Here is a 19,025-nt window from a genome sequence, read left to right as displayed (position 1 = left end):
TGAAAGGTTCGTTGCAATACCATCTTTAACTGGATCAGATGAGATTACTAAAAGCACTGTTGTTTTCAATTCCAGCTTTCTTGCAGTCCTACATGAGAAGTCTATCAATGTAAAATCTTCCACTAGTGATTTTCTTAAGCTACCTAGAAAATATCCTCTAGCTCTCCTTTCTATGTATAAAACACTATCCTAAACACATAAAACACTATGTGTATTTCTTGATCTACAGAAAAAATTTCTGCTAGTTACCATTGTTACCATAATATTTACCATAACTAATTTTTGGCTAATTCTGCAACAAAGAACACTTGGGAAAGTCTCTGGTCTGGTTAGATTCTCCATCCAGGATTTTAAGTAACACATAAACCTGCTTATAGTCCCTATCAACAGTCTAGGGAGCGGAAGACGCCTGGGGGAATCCAAGAGACTGGGAATTCTCACCAGGAAAGTTTCTATAACAGTTATTTAAAGGTTTTGTCATGAAAGCACTAGGGAGTGAGTTGATCACCTTGTCCCAAATTGATCTATTGTCTTCTATCAATTCATTGTCGCATATTTATAGGGACTATCCAGGAAGTTCCTGAGTCAGCTGAGGAAATAAATAATAACAACCACACTTTATTAATTATAGAATGAAACTGAATTAATCCCTATGTCTTATTTCTAAGTTAAAATTCATTGTTCTTGCCACAGCACCTGCCTGCAGAATCAACCAAGCCAGAACCCCATTACTCATCAGGTACAGTTGTCTTCACTGTGAGGTGGGAGATCTTGATTGTCAGCTTTTGCACTCTGATCTGGTAGAGGTTTGTGTAGTTCACTGACTGTTGGTATACATTGCTGACTTCTGGTTTTCTTCAGTAATTCCTGGGGTTTTTTCTTCACTGCAGCCAAGAATGAACCTCATGTTTCTGGAGAATGAAGGGTTATATGCCACAAACCCTATTTCTAACAAAAATGATGAAGAGTTTAATGGCTGTGGTACATTCGCATAATGCTGAAATTGGTTATATAATGAGGTCACACTGGTGCTGTGCCATACCAAATGTAAGGCTTTCAGTAGTGCAAGCATCTAGTCTTCCTAAGTGCTTTTACTATTGCTACAGTGCTGTACCACTACACACTGTGTTTATTCTACACTCTGGCTGATTTTTTCCCTGTTGACCTGTGGTCAGCATGGGCCTTATGACAAGTTCATCATATGCCGTGTTTAACATAGTAGTGACATAACTTGGTATTTCTGTCCAGAAATACCTATAAACACACAAAGGTTATATTGTTTTACTGCTGTGATTCTCATTTTTATCAGAACTTTGCTGGTTTTCAGCATCAAGTTGAACTGACAAGAGAAAAATATTCAAAACCAGCTAAGATGAGGTGCTTAGAACTCTGTATCCTCTGTCATTCGTACTTTTCCTTAAGATAATAATATTACATGTTTTGCATATTATTATATATTCAGTAACATGTAAAAATACAACTGTTATAAAGATTTTTTTTTTCATGTTTCCTCTGTTCTTCATTAGCAATTTTAATTTTTTTAGGTCCTATAGAGCTGAGGTGTTGTCCATCAATACTTGGAGATGTCTGCATATACATCATAATAGTTAATACCACTTGAAGAAAAAAAATTCTTCTAACTTTACTGAAAATTCCATGGTTTTATAGTCCTAGATATGATGGCTGCCAGCTGAGAATATTATTCCTTTCACAGAGAATGGGACCATGCCTCTTTCACAGAGGCAACAAACTTTGTGGATTGTCTCAGATGTATCCTGCAGTGTAGAATCTGCTGTAGCTGGCTGTGTCTGGCAAGCAAAATACTAAATGATTTTTTTTTTTCTTTATTTCCCAATTTGTCTTCACATGTTCATTCCCACTTCCCAAAATTGCAGTGTTCACAAGGGACTTATGTTCTTCTTTTAATGACAAATGACATCAAAAACTTATAGCCTTATCGTATTTGTAGCAAAAAATGTTTTTGATAGCAGGGTGGAGAGGGGAGTCTTGAGAGAGATGTGCCTTGCAAAGAAGAAAACTTGGTTTCAAACCTGTGATAATTGCTGCAGATCAGTTTGTCACTGAAACACAGAGGGCAAGCGATTTTGATCCTGATACCTACAGGTGGGAGGGTTTTCTCTGAATGTTTTTCTTCTCCATCTCCTAGCACACATATTGGGAAAATAATCCAAAGATCCAATGTAGAGAAAGTGACTTTTCTCTCATTTGTTGCCAAAACTTGGACCTAGTGACCTATTTCTGCCAATGCAACATCAGCACTGGTTAAAAAATACTACTTATAATACTAATGTGTCACACATCAGAAAATGCTCATTGTTAACATTGCCTATTGCTGTTTGTCTTCTGGAGGATTTTATTTCATATTTTCCAAAGGTCCATGTGCATAAAATAGGGATAAATATGAAATTGTAAGTATGTAAGGTATTTGAGAGCAAAATATTCAAGGAATCTTACAGCCAATATATATTGGTTAAACAATTTCTTGTGTGTTTTGGTGATTTTCAAGTCTTAGTTCATATAAAGGCTATGAAACACTACTTGAAATTAGAAAGACTACTGTTATACAACTAGATTTCTTTTGCAGCATTTCTACTCAAGTTGGCTCTCAAAAACTCAAATTCAATATAGTAGGAATCACTCTTGTAAAACCTTGAAAACCTAAACCTGTGAAGACTGGGAAACTAGATTTTCCTTATCCCACTTGTAAAGAATAGACTATAGATGATGCTGGATAACAGATTTAGGTGTGAAATTTATCTGCCTGGTTATATTAGGCTGGTAAGTAAATAACCAGAATGATATATTTGTAGTGTTTCTGAAGTTGATTAAGGAAAAAGGGCATATCTTAATATGAAATGGTGATAGATGTGAAAGCAGTAATAGACTTTCATTCCATTAGTTAGACAGATTAAAGAAACCACATTTCCTTGTATTTGTAGCTATGTTACTATGAAAACAATAGAAAACAGAGAGAAAAATATATTTGCTCATTTCATGAAATAAGCTTCATTATGCAAAACAGAACAAATATAGCCAAAATGTCATCACAAAAAGTGAAATTAATAGCAGTATTATGGAATTAAGTAGCAACTTATTTTTAATAAAAAATATGTCAGGTTCCATGGATTTGAAAAAAAGGTGATGTTTGACTTGTGGTAGCTGTGTAAACTTCAAGCTGATCCTCAACAAGAATCTTTTTCTGCCCTTTATATAATTTTCTAATCTATAATTTGATTCTGTCTTTCTTTGGTTGATGATCAAATCAGAGGAGACCCAGTTTGCTTGTAAACTGTTTTGTGATCTCTGCAGTACACGGGAAAGTAAAACCCAGTGTTGGAGAATGGACAAATATGATTGTGAGCCTGGTTTTGAAATGTTGAAAAAAGAAAATGCTATTTTAAGAATTTTTTTTTAAAGTATGAAAATAAAATACTATAGTTAAAATTGATGGTTTTCATAAGTCCACACATAACAATAAATTCTGACTGAGATTTAAGTTCTTGATTCTTGTATGTTGTAGATTGATGAATAGTCCCACACTAATTCTAGTGATCCTAGCTGTTCATTCTATTTATTTTAGGCACCTAAGATGGATTTAGACACACTTTTGACACAACCTCTCAGGTATTTCTTGTTGTTTACAAGAATATGAGCACATCTGCACATCTAAATCCTAATGGGATAAAGTGAAAAGTAGGTGTTGAGCAGCATGTTGCCTGAGTAGATGAAGCAAGTATGTTAAACAGGGGTAATGGCATGTTTGACAGAAATTACTGTGACTGTTATCCCTTTCACTGAAAAAAAAAAAAAGAAGAAATACTAGCAGTCATTGAATAGTGGCCTATTGACTTGAACATTATGAGTAAAGGGATGACCTCAATTCCAAGTCTTGGAATAATTCAGACTCAACTTATGGAATTACATTAAAAAACCCTGCAATATCATTATTGGGGGGGGGAGAAAATGGTGTGGTTGAATTGTTGTCTATCCTAAAGACAACTTATTCTTCGAACCCCTGCAGGTGTTATTACACAGATATATCAATATTATATATTGACATACTATGATTATGTTATTATTCACTTATCTTTGTTTGAGTTTTCTTTTACAGAAGTGAAATTTCTGGTAGACCTTTCTTGTAATAAGCTTTATGTTTCTTCTTCTTGTGTTGTTTCTGGCTGTCCACCAATATCTGTGTAAGCATTAACCTATTCTTTAAAATCCAGCTTGGAGAAAGGATACTGGCAATTAAGGATTATTTACCTTAAGAAGTTTACCCTATAAGCTAATTCTTCAGGGACAGATATCTGCTGTTCACATTTCCTAGTCTGATGCCTTAAGCCCCTAATGTTTTTTTTATTTTTCTAATATTTGTAAGACTTGTAAGTTTTATAAGTAAGTTTTAAAAGCAGCAACCTTCCCCCCCCCCTTGTCCCTTGTTCCTTTCCCTTTCTCTAGTACCCTTGTTTATACATTCCTTAACCCTCTTACCCCATTCTATCCTCCCTATATCATTCATAGCCCCAAATCTAATAGAATTGTTTAGTCTTTTGTCAAGGCAAGGCCTAGACACACACAGTTGACAGAACAGCATATCTGGGCCTAAACCACAGAATAGGTCAGGAATTAGGTAACTATTTACCCTTTGTGCTCTGATGAAGCTGAAGATGATGAAGGAGGTGGATCCGGGGCGGACCAGAGGAAAGGCCACAGGGTGGGTACATCTGGGATTGAATGGATGATATTATAAAATGTAACCTCTCAGGCACGGCCTGCGAGCATGTCTATACCATCTACTGCCTCGGCAAATAAACCCTTTCTTATCTCACACCTAATTAACTACTCTGGAGATTTTTTTTCAGCACCAAAATACACCGGCAACAGTCTATTGCTAAGACTTTATCTGAAACAGCTAAGTTAGCAACCCACCTGCCCTTACCACCTCAATGGATATTATTAACATCTTCAGAAGACAACTGAATCATTCATCTCTTCCTGTTACAAAGTTTTTTGTGGCTATTTTAAGTGTGACAAGTGCATTGACCTCCGCCTTGGGGAAATCAAGTTGACAAAGAGTATAGACAATATATTATTCGTGCTTAATAGTAGCACAACAGAGGGGACACTACCTCAAATTGTCATCAGCTGATCCAATGCTTCATATTGCACAGAAAAAATCCATAAAATTGAAAAATTTTAAATCTAACCTGGAGAAGAAATTACTTTTCATATTTAATAATCCAAATGATTAATTAGTTCCTGATTTCTAAGAATACATATCCTGTCAGTATTACAGTTCTCATATATTTTACCCATCAGTCTTCTCTTCATGATCAATCTGAGTTTTTAAAGGACCTGTGCAGTAAAAAGGATCACATCAAACTGACTAAGTGCAGGCTGGAGCAGCATTCATTTCTGAAATAAACTTAGAAACTATTATATAAAATTTATACAGGAAAATTTCCAGCTATTAACCAGCAGTGAGAGTTTGAAGAGCAAAACATACCAACCACAAGAAAAATCTAGAATTGATAAATGGATGAAAATCCTTTAAACTCCGTAATCTTAAATGGCAGTTGTTTAAGAACAAGGCTGATTACTGAACTTAAGGATAGATTATGTCTTTTCATACAGTCCAGATTCATTTTCATATTTCTGTTATCTCATTAACCTTGCCTAACTTCTAAAAAAAAAAAAAGGAAAAACAAGGCTTTTGCCTGGAGCTAGTTGCATCAAGTTTTCTTCTATCTGATGTCACTGACCTCACTTCTACCAATGAATTAATATTTGAAGAGGTAAGATGCAATTATATTTCTCTGAAATCATAGGGCCAGATATTTATATTGATGTTGATGTTGTCACTGATAGTAGTAGGTGTTTTCTTAGTGACTAGTTATTGAACTAAACATTAGAGGACATTCTTGACTGACCACAGCAAGAAATAAGTGTCTGAATGTAGAGTACATTGACAGCAGCTTCCAATTTCCTGTTTCAGGTTATACACAAATTTTTGTTTATCCTCTTCATTCATTTCCTGACCTTTGTTTCTGTCTCCAAATTGCTTCTGAATACCAGGTTCCTAATCCTGCTTCTAAGAGTTTGCCTAAATTAAGAAGTTCAAGTAGTTGAGTCAAAGGTCAATTAGTTTGCTCATAAGAGCTGTTATGGAGACAACTAGAATTCCCCTCCCATTCTTGAAAACTAATTTTTTAAGCTAAGGCTCTCCTACTGATACCCTGTGTTGCATTTATGTCTGCACTGGTTATACCTCCTCAATTTTGATGTTTTCCTACTGCTTGGCTTCATCTTGGATGTGTCATGACAGACCAGCACTACACTGAGTCTGACCTTGATCACTGCCTACACACTGGATCCTGTCCCTAACATTCTAAGCCCACACCATAGCTCCTTGCTAGTGAGGGCATGGCTCATGCCTCAGCTTAATTAAAAGCAGATCCCAAGGAAAGAAGGGGCAGCCTTCCAACTTCTTTTTCATGACAGCTCCTACTAGTGAAAGAACTCACTTAGGTTTGGATTCAGCCGGCTGAACTCCTAGGTGAGATGTGCTCAGGGACCTGACCACTAATGTTATCTCTTTCCTACCTGTCATTCTGACCATGTCTTCATACACTATGGCATTTGTAGGCCTATGCAAATAAGTAAAAATAGAAAAAAATTTTTTTTTACAGGATGAGGTTTTAGGTGATATGTGAGATAATTTGCTCTTGTTCTGTTTGTAAAAAAAAGCAATCATGTCATTTCCACCTGAGAAACCATCACTTGTATAACCTGTGCCCTGTTATTATGTACACCTGTCCATACATGGCAGTATCTGGGCATCCTAACAGGTATTTCTGAAGCGTAACTATCCAAATGATTTCTGCAAATAAAAGCAGAAATAATGCTGAAAGTTCTTTGATAGTTTTGCCTAGAGTCTGCACAACTAATATATCAAGTTGAATTGCTTTGCTGAGAAGGGCCGTGTTCTGAGGAGTCTTCACAACCCAGAAAAAGCAAAGAGAAATTAAGGGCTTGTGAATTCTTGCAACACTGAACAGCTAATGTGGTTTGGGGGTTTATGTCCTATTGCTGTTGGTGATTTTATTGTGAAAATACCATTTAATTTGATTATGGAAATTCAATATGTAATGAGGAACTTAAAACATTTAGAAAAAAAAAGTTGTTAATATTACATGTACCAGGAGTCACAGTTATTCGCATTTTCTTCAGATGTTGTACAAAAAACCCCAATTCATAATGATCCTCTTGGTTATAAGAGCTGCTGTTCTTATACAAATATTTGCAAGCTATCTATTTTTGTTATTGGATGGTCTCATTGCCAGAAAAACATAGAGCATCTGGTCTTTTACTCAGATAAAAAAATTTGTTAATCTTGTGGCAATAAAGTCCATTAAATTCTTCTGTAAATGTTTTGTCCCTTAATGTTTTTTACTACTGAGACACATTCTTGATTAGGCCACTCAAACTTACTTGAAAAAACAGAAGAGATAGAGACATACAGAACTAAGAGTCAGCTGGAGATAATGATTTATATGTCACAGGATTCATACAAACCCAAGTTTCTTCAACCCAAGTTGAAGAAAGGGTTAGGGTTAGGGTTCATTACTTGGAATTTTATAAACTATCGTAAGATGATGGAAGAAATGAATATTTTCTCACTAGTTAGTTCCAATTAATAAGCTTGTAGCACAATTTCTTATTAATCCCCAAGGGCATGATCTTACCCTATAAAATTTATCTGATTTTCTATTACTCTGGTCATCATATTTATGTGGCTCTTCATGCATGATATCTTAATAGCCTTCCAAATTACTTCCATGCTTACATTATGAACAAATTTATGAGCCACTTCAGTTTAATATGAATTACTGTTACCTTTAGGAACTCAGTTTGATTTTTGATTGATCATGGCTCAAACAAGAAATATAATAAAGAACCACTGAGACAAAGAAGAAATGATTGGAAATTCCTCTTCTTTGACAATAATGAAAATTATTCTGAGGTGATTAGATTAATTACCATTTGCAGCTAACCATTGAAGGACCTAAATCTTCCCTGCGTGAACTGTGACGTAATAAATTTTGAGTGCTTGTTGTGAGATTAAGCCACCTTTTAACCACAGCATTTCAACAAAAAGTTTTCAAAAGTGTCCTGAACTTTTAAACATCTATGACACAATGGCAAGATGGTGATTTTAAAATAAAGACTGAGCTTTGAAGAAAAGGGAAATATATTAATCCAGACTGTGTTTGATCATAATTGAAAACCAGGAGGTTAGAGATGAAACAGAGACACTTCCATTGCAGTTGACAGTTCCAGTGACTAGATACTGACAATCACATTACTTATTTATTTATTAAGCTCATTAATTATTGAGTCATTCTCAGTGCAATATCTTGCAACACCTTCATGTACAAAGCTAAATATATTGATGGTCTCTTAAAAGAACTGCTAATTTGCAAATTGTGTAACTGAGACTTCTATGTGATGAGAGAATGAAGCATAATTTTACTAAGTTATTTGTGATTTACATTAGTTTCTTAATCAATAGCTTTTTAGCATTTTTGTTTATAATTTGTGATTTCTTTATTAACAACACTTTATCATCAGCTTATTAATTCATATAAAAAGTGTTCCAATCAAATTTAAATGAAGTTTGTTAATTTTATTGAAAACTTCTATTATAAAATTCAATTTTATTAGCAAATATATTACTAAAAATACTGTTTGTGTCTTTATTGCAAAAGACTATTTGACAGGAGATAAAACGAAAGCCATTTGACACATGCAAGTTATTATGTCGTGAAAATGAAAAAAATAATTCCCAGTGCTACCTAAATATATAAAGTATATGTTTCAATGTGAAACTCTTAATAAGTTACAATTCCAAGTGATGTTGCTTTATTTTATCAGAAAACTGTCTAGAAGGATCTAAATTCCCAAGTAAGAAACCTTTCCTTTGTTTTGACTGGTTTTAGGTTTTTTTTGACAGCAGATACTTACCATTTATATAGCAGCATTTAGATACTTGTTTATATTAGGCTGATATTCAACAGAGGTGATACAGATATAACGTGTCAGTGCCAGTTTAGTGATTCACCTGATAAAATGGTTTGTTGTCTATTGCATTGTCTGTCTCCTAAAATTTCAAGTTCTCTGTAGTTGTTCTTCTTGCATTGATTCCTTATTTTAACATCTGTTATTACATAGCAAATCATCTTTTCTTGCTAAAGGCAGTCAGTAACAGCCTGGACACCAAAGTCCGATTCTTCATGTATGCAATTAACATTATTATTTAGTTTCATCATTCATTCCAAAACCATGCAAAAGAGTCTTAAAGTCTCAGAGAAACTTATTCCAACTTGCAAAAGAGATTCAGGCTTATTTATTATCCTTCCAATACCCTTCTAATCCTCCTGATATTTTATTTAATATCCTTCCTATTATTTATATTCAATCTTTTATTTCCAGATAGTCAGAAAAAAAAAAATCACATGTAAGCAAGACTTTCAACCTCTACACTTTCTTAAGCTTTCTCAACTTTCCCTGATGAAGTGATAGATGGAGTTTGTGGTTTTATACTAAGTTGTTTCCAACTAGTAGATTATAATAGACATAGTCTTGCTTAAGAAGAACTTAAAAGCAGTTGTCCAGAACAGTACTGAATTTATTTTCAAAATTTTTTTTCAAAGATTATAACTGCAATGAAGAACAAAATGGTCCCTAAATATGATTATGAAAACTGAGGGATCAATCCATTAATAATTTTTTATAAATGATTTTCCCCTTGTTTATGAAGACAGAACATTTGATTCACACAGTTATAATAGTCAGGTGTCTTCGTCTGGCGTCCAGCAGAAACCACAGCAAAAATTTCCTTGTCACATTTTAGACTTTTTGCTTTTTTGACATGTTCTCTTCTTGTCAGCCTAGATTCATGTCCACAGATGAGTAACAAACATTGAGTGAATATCCAGATAATGGCTGAACAGGAAGTATTTCCATGTTAATTTGGACTTGGGCCATCAGATGGTGATATTGCTACTTAAATATCACGCAGTGGAGCTTTAACTCTTTGAAATATATTCTGAAAAATCCAGAATTTTAACTGCTGATTTTATTTTAGTCACTTCTTCTTAGTTCAATGGTATGCCTAGGGAATAGTCTGAGAATTATCTGAAAGAAGTTGCAGTGGTTATGTTTAGTACTGCCACTTCTTAAAAGCTGCTCTAGATTCTCCCAATAATTCAGGAACACATGAAATAAGACTTAATTAAATATATCTGTTCATTCTTGTTGTAAATGGCCCTAAATAAGCGGAAAGTTTTAAAGCTTATTATCTTGATGTGCAAATATCTATCAGTGTACAGATCATGAACTGTATACTATCAATCATTATGTCAAAAATAGTCTTCTAGGTAGCAAGAATTTCTTCTATTCCCTACTCTTTCTAAGACATTAAAGGCAATGTCCTTTAAGCACATTATCTTCTCATGAAGAACATTACATAGAGAGATCCATCTTACATCTTGCACAAATATCCAGAATGACATATAATGTCTCTGGAGTCTTCTGTCCAAAACTTCAGCAGTAGTCACAACTATTTAAGGCATGAGAAGAGATTCCTGTCTTCATATATTTGTGCCCACATGTGTCTACGTGTACAAAAGTAAGTGCTTAACTCGATCATAAAGCTTCACCATGTCCTGTTATCCACATAGAATATAGTAGTTAACCAGAATGATCTAAGTAAAAATCAAGAACAAAAAAATGAATAGTTTTAGAGTAGAAAATTACCATACATACACAGGAACTGCAGTATCAAACAGGGTTAAAAAGTTACACTGAAGAAAATAAATTATAAAGCAAAGAGGGCAAACACAAATTATAAATTATTGTAGGAGCTCGTCAATCATACAGGGATATGTGCATGGAAATAGTTAAAATATTTATTTCCTTAGACGGGAGCAAATCTGCATTGGTAGGTGATTATAATTTGACACTTCTTTAATTTGAATATATATCAATTGAACTCATATGAGCATGAATAACTTGTGTAGATTACATTTAAATCAGTGTTCTGATTTAACAGAAATATTCTTGTTTGTGCACATAACTCTATCATTCTGCTTGAAGAAGCTATCTGATGAATTACCTTCACTAAATTACTTTATAGAACTATTTAGAACTTTGAACTGCTATATAGCCATTGGGCTGTACTGCAATAATATTATTACCAGTGTCTTGTTTTAATTCAATTTGATATTGATGAGTATTACATATTGATATTCTACAAATGCATTAAATATTTTTATATTTTTAATAGATGAAAAAATTTGTTCATTCATTTATTGCTTTTAAAAATCACTCAATCCATCAGTCTATAAATAAAAGAATGCTGAACATAATCCATCAGTCTATAAATAAAAGAATGCTGAACATATTTTTTTCATGATTACCTCATGCCTGAATTTTAATTACAACCAACGCACAAAAGCTTTCTTGGATGCAAACCCACACTTAAAAAAGTTGAGAATCATGTTGAGATAAAGCATTGAGATCAACATTATGCTAAAAATAATTCTTTAATTATTTAATTAAATTGTTAATTTAAGACTAGTCGATCTCTTCTTTCTCTGTTTTTTTTTTTCCTTTTGCTTAAATTGATTTCAGGCTCAGTTCATTAATACTGATTTCACTTACAAATTCAAAGGCCTGGTTAAAAGGATTCAAGAAGTGTCTGATCCTCTGCCAGAGTCTCGTTTCTAAGCACTCCAGCAACAGTTTCAGGCAGAGCAGCTGCAACTTACTGCAAGCACACTATGGAGAAGGAGCTTGTAAGCTTCCTTTTGAAAGCTGGCAAAAAAGCAATATAATCACATGAGAGAAAAGATAAGTACTCAGAAGAGAGCTGATGCATATGGAGTCTGTAAAAAAAGTAAAGTCTGAATTAGAAATGCATGTTGCAAATATTGTCCAATGGAACACACTTTTTTTGTGTGTGTTTATTTACATACTGCAGGAAATAATTGAACTTTTGGGAGTGAGGAAGACAACAAGTGGGTTAAGGTGAGGTGGTAATAAAAGACTTAGCACTTATGAGTCACTAAATTGAGAATTAAAGATTACTATACAGTTGTGCACTACTAGAAGTATTTTAAGTAGATGTATAATTTAGGGTTTCCCAATTTAGGTTTCCAAAATTTCTCATATATGGTGGAAATTATTTAAAGACAAAACTAATCTTTCTTATTGTTCAAACAGTATTGGATAAAAAAAAATAATTAATGCAATACAGTGTCCTAAAAGGAATGTCTCAGCAGTTTCAAACTGAAAACTAAGTAAATATTAATTCTAGAAGCCTACAGCCAATGCTCATCAAATCCTTATTATAAAGTCAACAGCTTCAAATGATACTTTCTATTAATGAGTAGCTTTAAGTTATAACTTTACTAGTTTTAAAACTTTGAGATTTTTATAAAAGTTGAAACCACAAATAAGTCACAATGGTCTTCCAATTTATATATATGCATGATTATATTTACATTGCATAAATATCTATATTTAAAATTTGTATTTTGCTAAATATTTTAACAAGTTCTATATCAATTTAATATTTCTGTTCGTTTCTCATATATAATAGTTTCTCTTATCTAAATTACTAAAATTTCTGAGCAACAAAACTATTCACAGGAAATGATAGATCACTTAAAAGCACACATTTTAAAGGACTACGTTTTGATGCTAAAATTTCTTATACTCCTGTATTCATAAAAAAACACTCAGCACTTATCTAAATATTAATACAATGCAGATTAATAATTCACAGGCATATACTCTAGGTTATCCTAGGTAACCTTCCTACTTGCACGGTTAATCAGTTAGGATATTCCATGTTCCTTACTATACATCTTCTTTAAAAACCTAAATACATTTATTTATTTTAAAAATTGCATCTTTACCACTTTGTTGATCAATGTATTCCTAGTCAGTAATTCATGTCCTACATATTTACCTGGTTCTTAAAAACACCTGCAGTTCTAAGTAGGCTGAAATGTCTCTCTTTGATACCATCACCTAACTAAAATTTTCCCCAAAGATACTATTAATTTTTCCTTACAGTAAAGTTTATGCTGGTATCATGACTACAAATTGCACTTTGAGAATTCCTTCTTACTTATAGAAAAGCTGACTGTATCATGGACTATGGAAGACTGAAAATGCTACAAAGCTTAATAAACCTCATATGAAAAAAAAGTGTTTTATTGCATTTTATTTTTATTGTCTCAGTGGTGTTAACTGCTATTGTGGAGACATCAAATCTTTCACTCAGAAAGAAAATGGCACTGTTAATAACACTAATTCGATCCTCCTACAGGAGCCTCTTAGAACAAATCTTTAAGCATCATAATGATGAAAAATAATCCTCAAGTTAAGAAGCTGAATATTGACTACTTTGTCTAAAGAATGATCAAAAATATTTCATCTCTCTTCGCTCACAATTTCACTATATGGCTATATTAGCTGGATGTAGGTGTGCAAAGGGAATGAGATTATTTGTATTCCAACCTTTCTTGCCAGGAAGAGAGTGTGGTAGGAAAAGGGGTAAAGATCATATTTTTAGAGAAACATCATCAGGAATATTTCATTATTAGCATATTTCAGAATACTGGTCCACCCTGGGTGTAGCCATTTATCTGATCCTGCTTAAGAAGATGATAAAGGGAAACCAAAAGAACACATCAAGCCCTGAGAGAGTCTAAGGGTGCACAATGAAGTGCATTATTCTTTCCTCACAACTGAGGAAAACAGACTCATGGAATGAAAAATGAAACTTGGTCATGGTCTGCTGCCAGAACTGTGCTGTTCTTAAATCTTGTCCTCTCCAAGGCCCTGCCTCAGATAGGCAGAAGGAAAGAGTGCACAAGGACAGAGGATCATATGGTTACATTTCCTCTGTTAAACTGAATTACTGCAAGTTTTGACGAACACACTGCTTTCAAGAGTTAGCTCTGGCAACATTGTTGACTAGCTAATAGTGTAAAAGCCTTATTCCCTCACTGTAGAATATGATTCTCACAAATTGTACGTGCTCAGGTTTTTGGAGTTTCCAGTTTTTCCCAACACAAAGTGAGTCTGAGGCTAAATCTGTTATATTTAAAGACTAAGCTGGTCAAAATTTCCAGTCATTGGATTTCACTGTGCATTTACTAGTAAGTCTGAAAATCCTTTACTATCAGGTATTTTTCTTAATTATCTATTCCTGACAAACAAGTCATGTATTGACATTTTAAATTAGGACTTATACTGTAGTACCTGTATTCCAACAATAGTTGATGTGGATTTCATTTGAAATCCTAAAAACAGCAGATAACAAACATCTATCTAAATTGTTATAAGGAAGTTGTAGAAGCAACTGAGCTTCTGTCAGGTTTTTCACACTACTCATAAGCACTGTGGCCTCACTTCAGATGATGTTCCTAACATTTTACAGTCTTCACTGTTGTCTTGAATTGGATATAGAATTACAGCTTTTCCCTTTATTTTCTATACTAAAAAGTTCCCTTCCTTTCTGGTGTTCCTCTTTACATTTTTTTTTCACGAGTAAATGAGAACTTATGTTGAAACGAACTTTGATGCTGAAATCTATCTTCTTTTAAATTATTGATTTTAAGAATTCAAAAATTTGTATAGCTATGATTTTAAGAATTCAAAAATTTGTATAGCTATATATTGCATGTATTACTTACTCTCAAATGCAAAATTTAAAGTCACTTGTATTTAGCTGTACTAAAGGGGAAAAAAGGTTTTATTAGCTGTACTTACCAATCCTTTCATCAGCCAGTCTCATTTAGCAGCCACTAGAAAGTTACCATGTCACATAGGTCATAGGTAAAAATTTAGGAAAAAAGTCCAAAAGATAATTTTTGAAAATATGCCTTATCGTGATATTTCTCTGCCAGATTATAGGGAAGTATAGTTAAGAAACCAGTTTTAAATTACATCTATTCAATGCCATGGTAATTACTACCGTATAATATTTTTTGAAAAAAAATATAGTGTGCTATTTATGTGAGAAATCAAAGTACGCATCAACACAGCAGTATTTATTAGATAGAACTGTAATCATAGAATCATAGAATCATAGAATCAGCCAGGTTGGAAAGAACCTCTGAGATCATCAAGTCCAACCCTTTATCCACTACCACCACAGTTGCTAGACCATGGCACTAAGTGCCACGTCCAGTCTCATCTTAAAAACCTCCAAGGACGGAGAATCCACCACTTCCCTGGGCAGCCCAATGGCTGATTACCCTCTCTGTAAAGAATTTCTTTCTAATATCTAACCTAAACCTCCCCTGGTGCAGCTTAAGGTCATGTCCTCTTGTCCTACTGCTGATTGCCTGGGAGAAGAGACCAACCCCCACCTACCTACAGCCTCCTCTCAGGGAGTTGTGGGGAGTGATGAGGTCTCCCCTGAGCCTCCTCTTCTCCAGGCTGAACAACCCCAGCTCCCTCAGCCTCTCCTCATGGGACTTGTGTTCAAGTCCCTTCACCAGCGTCATTGCTCTTCTCTGGACCTGCTCCAGCACCTCAACATCTTTCCTGAACTGAGGGGCCCAGAACTGGACACAGCACTCCAGGTGTGGCCTCACCAGCGCTGAGTACAGGGGAAGAATCACTTCCCTGGTCCTGCTGGCCACACTGTTCCTGATCCAGGCCAGGATGCCATTGGCCTTCTTGGCCACCTGGGCACACTGCTGGCTCATGTTCAGCTTCCTGTCAATCCAAACTCCCAGGTCCCTTTCTGCCTGGCTGCTCTCCAGCCACTCTGTGCCCAGCCTGTAGCGCTGCAGGGGGTTGTTGTGGCCAAAGTGCAGGACCCGGCACTTGGCCTTGTTGAACCTCATCCCGTTGGAACCAGCCCAACTCTCCAGTCTGTCCAGGTCCCTCTGCAGAGCCCTCCTGCCTTCCAGCAGGTCGACACTTCCTCCCAACTTGGTGTCATCTGCGAATTTACTAATGGTGGACTCAATCCCCTCATCTAAATCATCAATAAAGATATTAAACAGAACTGGACCCAACACCGATCCCTGGGGGACACCACTGGTGACCGGTTGCCAGCTGGATGCAGCACCATTCACCACCACTCTCTGAGCCTGGCCAACAGCCAGTTCCTAACACAGCAATTCTATCAGTGTAAATGTTTGGGAAAAAAATCCTCATTCTATGATAATTTCATCACTATGCTACAGATTTTGTAAGTGTTTTATACTTCCTGAGAAACTTCTCTAATATTTCTATGAACTCACACTCTCACTTTTCTTTCATGTTTTCCAGTTCTCCAGAATTTTCTTGTATTTCCTCAACTTAATGAATATTGTTAAATAATATAATTTATTTGAAAACATTCAGAGATCATAACTCTTTCCTCAAAATATCCAGAGGTGATACATATGGTAACGTTGATTCTCTACACATCGTACAGTGTGGCTGTATCTTCCTCATTTATTCTCACATAGCCTAAAGGTGTATTTTCAGTGTTGTCACAACCACCATCATTTAACATCTACCCATCTGCATTTAACACTCAATTCTCAGCCTATTTTTATAGCTAGCATCCCTCACATCTTAGTTTCTTTATTCATATTGGCAGTCTTACTTCACTGACTCCTTTTGTGTCCATAATCAGTGGTCACATTTTCCACTTATATGTACTAACTGATATATGTGTCCTTCCTGCTCACCTTCACCACACATGTAATATTGACATTTCTTCTTTTGAAATAGGTGCTTCTGTTAATATTTTTATGTGATCTTGGTTGCTTACATATTAAGCATGCATATTGTCGAATGTCATTTTAGAGACATAGGGCATTTATAGTAGCTACATGTTATAGGTGAAATATGATATAGATCTACAGTAGAAGCTGGAAGCCATAGGTAGCAGATATATAATTTCAGGCAAGTTAATTGCACTCTCAGTAATTAATCTTGAACAATTGTAATTTCGTGTTAACTTTGCAAGTGCAAATTGAAATTCACAATGTTTCTGGTATTTTTTTAAAGTTTTAGCAAGTATGATCTCCTTTTCATTCCAAATCAGTCTGAACAAAGAAAATCTATTTTGTATGAATTAAAATTTCATTCTTTATTTTGTTTAATTGAGTAAATTCTGGTGCATATATTAATGTATTTCAAGAAATAATTTCACTTTTACGTGGTGTTTTCTTTTTCCCCACAATTCTCAAACATTCTTCTGGATTTAACCTCCTCATATCTATGATAGGAAGGTCTCAGATAAATTGCCTTGCAAGGCCAAAGCAGGTTAAAGGAGATCTGAGCTCTTCCCTAAGCTTTTTGAGTGTAAAGAGCAGTCACTGCTCTGAAGAGTCACGAGTTAGCTAGTAGAAGCTGTGGAAGAAATAGAGAGGCAACTTGTCAGCTTTATGGTCTTGTTCTTTCCTACTTTTCTTTCGTAAAAAGATCTGTTAGTAGCCAATTGGTTGAATCTATCTTTAGGTGTAGTTGTACAATGTTGGAACAAGGAAGTTACCCGGATATGCCATATACCTGGACATGCTACTTACCTAGTATGAAGCATGATATCATCACTGCTCTGTAAAAGCAAAGGCACTGCTGTGGCAGTGGCAGTTAGGAGTGGTCATTATTTTATCAGTATTTCAGTGTAGCTCAAGCAAATTTCAGCAATGATGTTATTAATAGAATGTAAATATTTTTCAACAAAAAACATATTGTTAAAGAGAATTTTTTAATACATTTGTCAGTTCACACCTACTTCTTAAAATTTGAGGAAGGACACCATGGAGAATAAATAAACTAGAGAAGAAAGCTCACTTTGGAAAGCTTTTGTATTGCAATTTTGGCCCTGAAGAACCATACATGTAGGAACACTCCTGTAGTCCCCAAGAGCATGTAATTTATAATGAAGTGTTGACAAACAGTTCTAACTGTACTGTTATTACATGGAAGTTATAATATTCATACCAGATCATAATCCTTCATTGACTTTGACATGTTTATCATATTCAGCAGTTCTGTTGTTCACCCTGTAAAATGTCTGATGGATTGCAATAAGAAATGAAGCTCATACATCAAGATCTAATTGAATACAAGCTTTGATATTACAGGAACATAATAACTTGAAGCATACAAAGCAGCCTTTATGATGTTTGTACTATTTCTTGAAAAGCATACGAAACCGAAACAAAACCTGTGTTTTTGAATAACTCCACACAGGTAGTCATGAGGTGGACATATTAAAAATAAAATAAAAAATAATAAATTACCCTTTAATGCTTTTTTTCCACAGAAAAGAATCGGAACAAAATTTGGGTGATTAAGAAGGGGCTCTTTTCTTTGACTCACCACTTTAAAGGGAATTTGGCTCATAGTAAATTTTTATTGACTGAAATACAGTCCTACAAACTCAACTGACATTGAATTTGCTGAAAGAAATACATAGATAGTGTTCTTATAATAATTTTCAACAGAAGTTATCAAATATGCTTGCAGTTTTTAACCCTATGACTAAAATTTTATGAGTCAAATTCTTTGGCTGGAGACAAACTTAATCTCATTACAGGAGCTGCACCTTGCCTGAGATTAAAGACAAGATGCACCACTAACCATTTTGCAGTTTGCACAAGCATACAGTTTCTGTTAATACAAGGTGATAATTTCATTAATATTGGCAAAAATGAAATGAAAACTGAACAGAGAAAACAATACATCTCACAGAGGGAAATTTCTCTTTTTCATAGTGAGCCTTAACACTAAATGTCCTTTTTCTTGATTATATGGTCTTTAGGCTTAATAGTTCTTCTTAATACATATATTCTTCCTCTCTAATACTGTAAAATTCTTACTGTTCCCAAGCCTATATTTGCTATTTGTTCAAGTATATATTTACCTGTTTTCATGGAGCAAATTCTCTATATTCTTATAATTTGTTCTGTTCT

The sequence above is a fragment of the Manacus vitellinus genome, unplaced genomic scaffold (assembly GCF_001715985.3).
Source record: "Manacus vitellinus isolate BGI_N305 unplaced genomic scaffold, ASM171598v3 scaffold_11_pilon, whole genome shotgun sequence".
NCBI classification, from domain to species: Eukaryota; Metazoa; Chordata; class Aves; order Passeriformes; family Pipridae; genus Manacus; species Manacus vitellinus.
The sequence above is the reverse complement of the archived record's forward strand: the minus strand, read 5'-3'. Positions refer to the sequence as shown.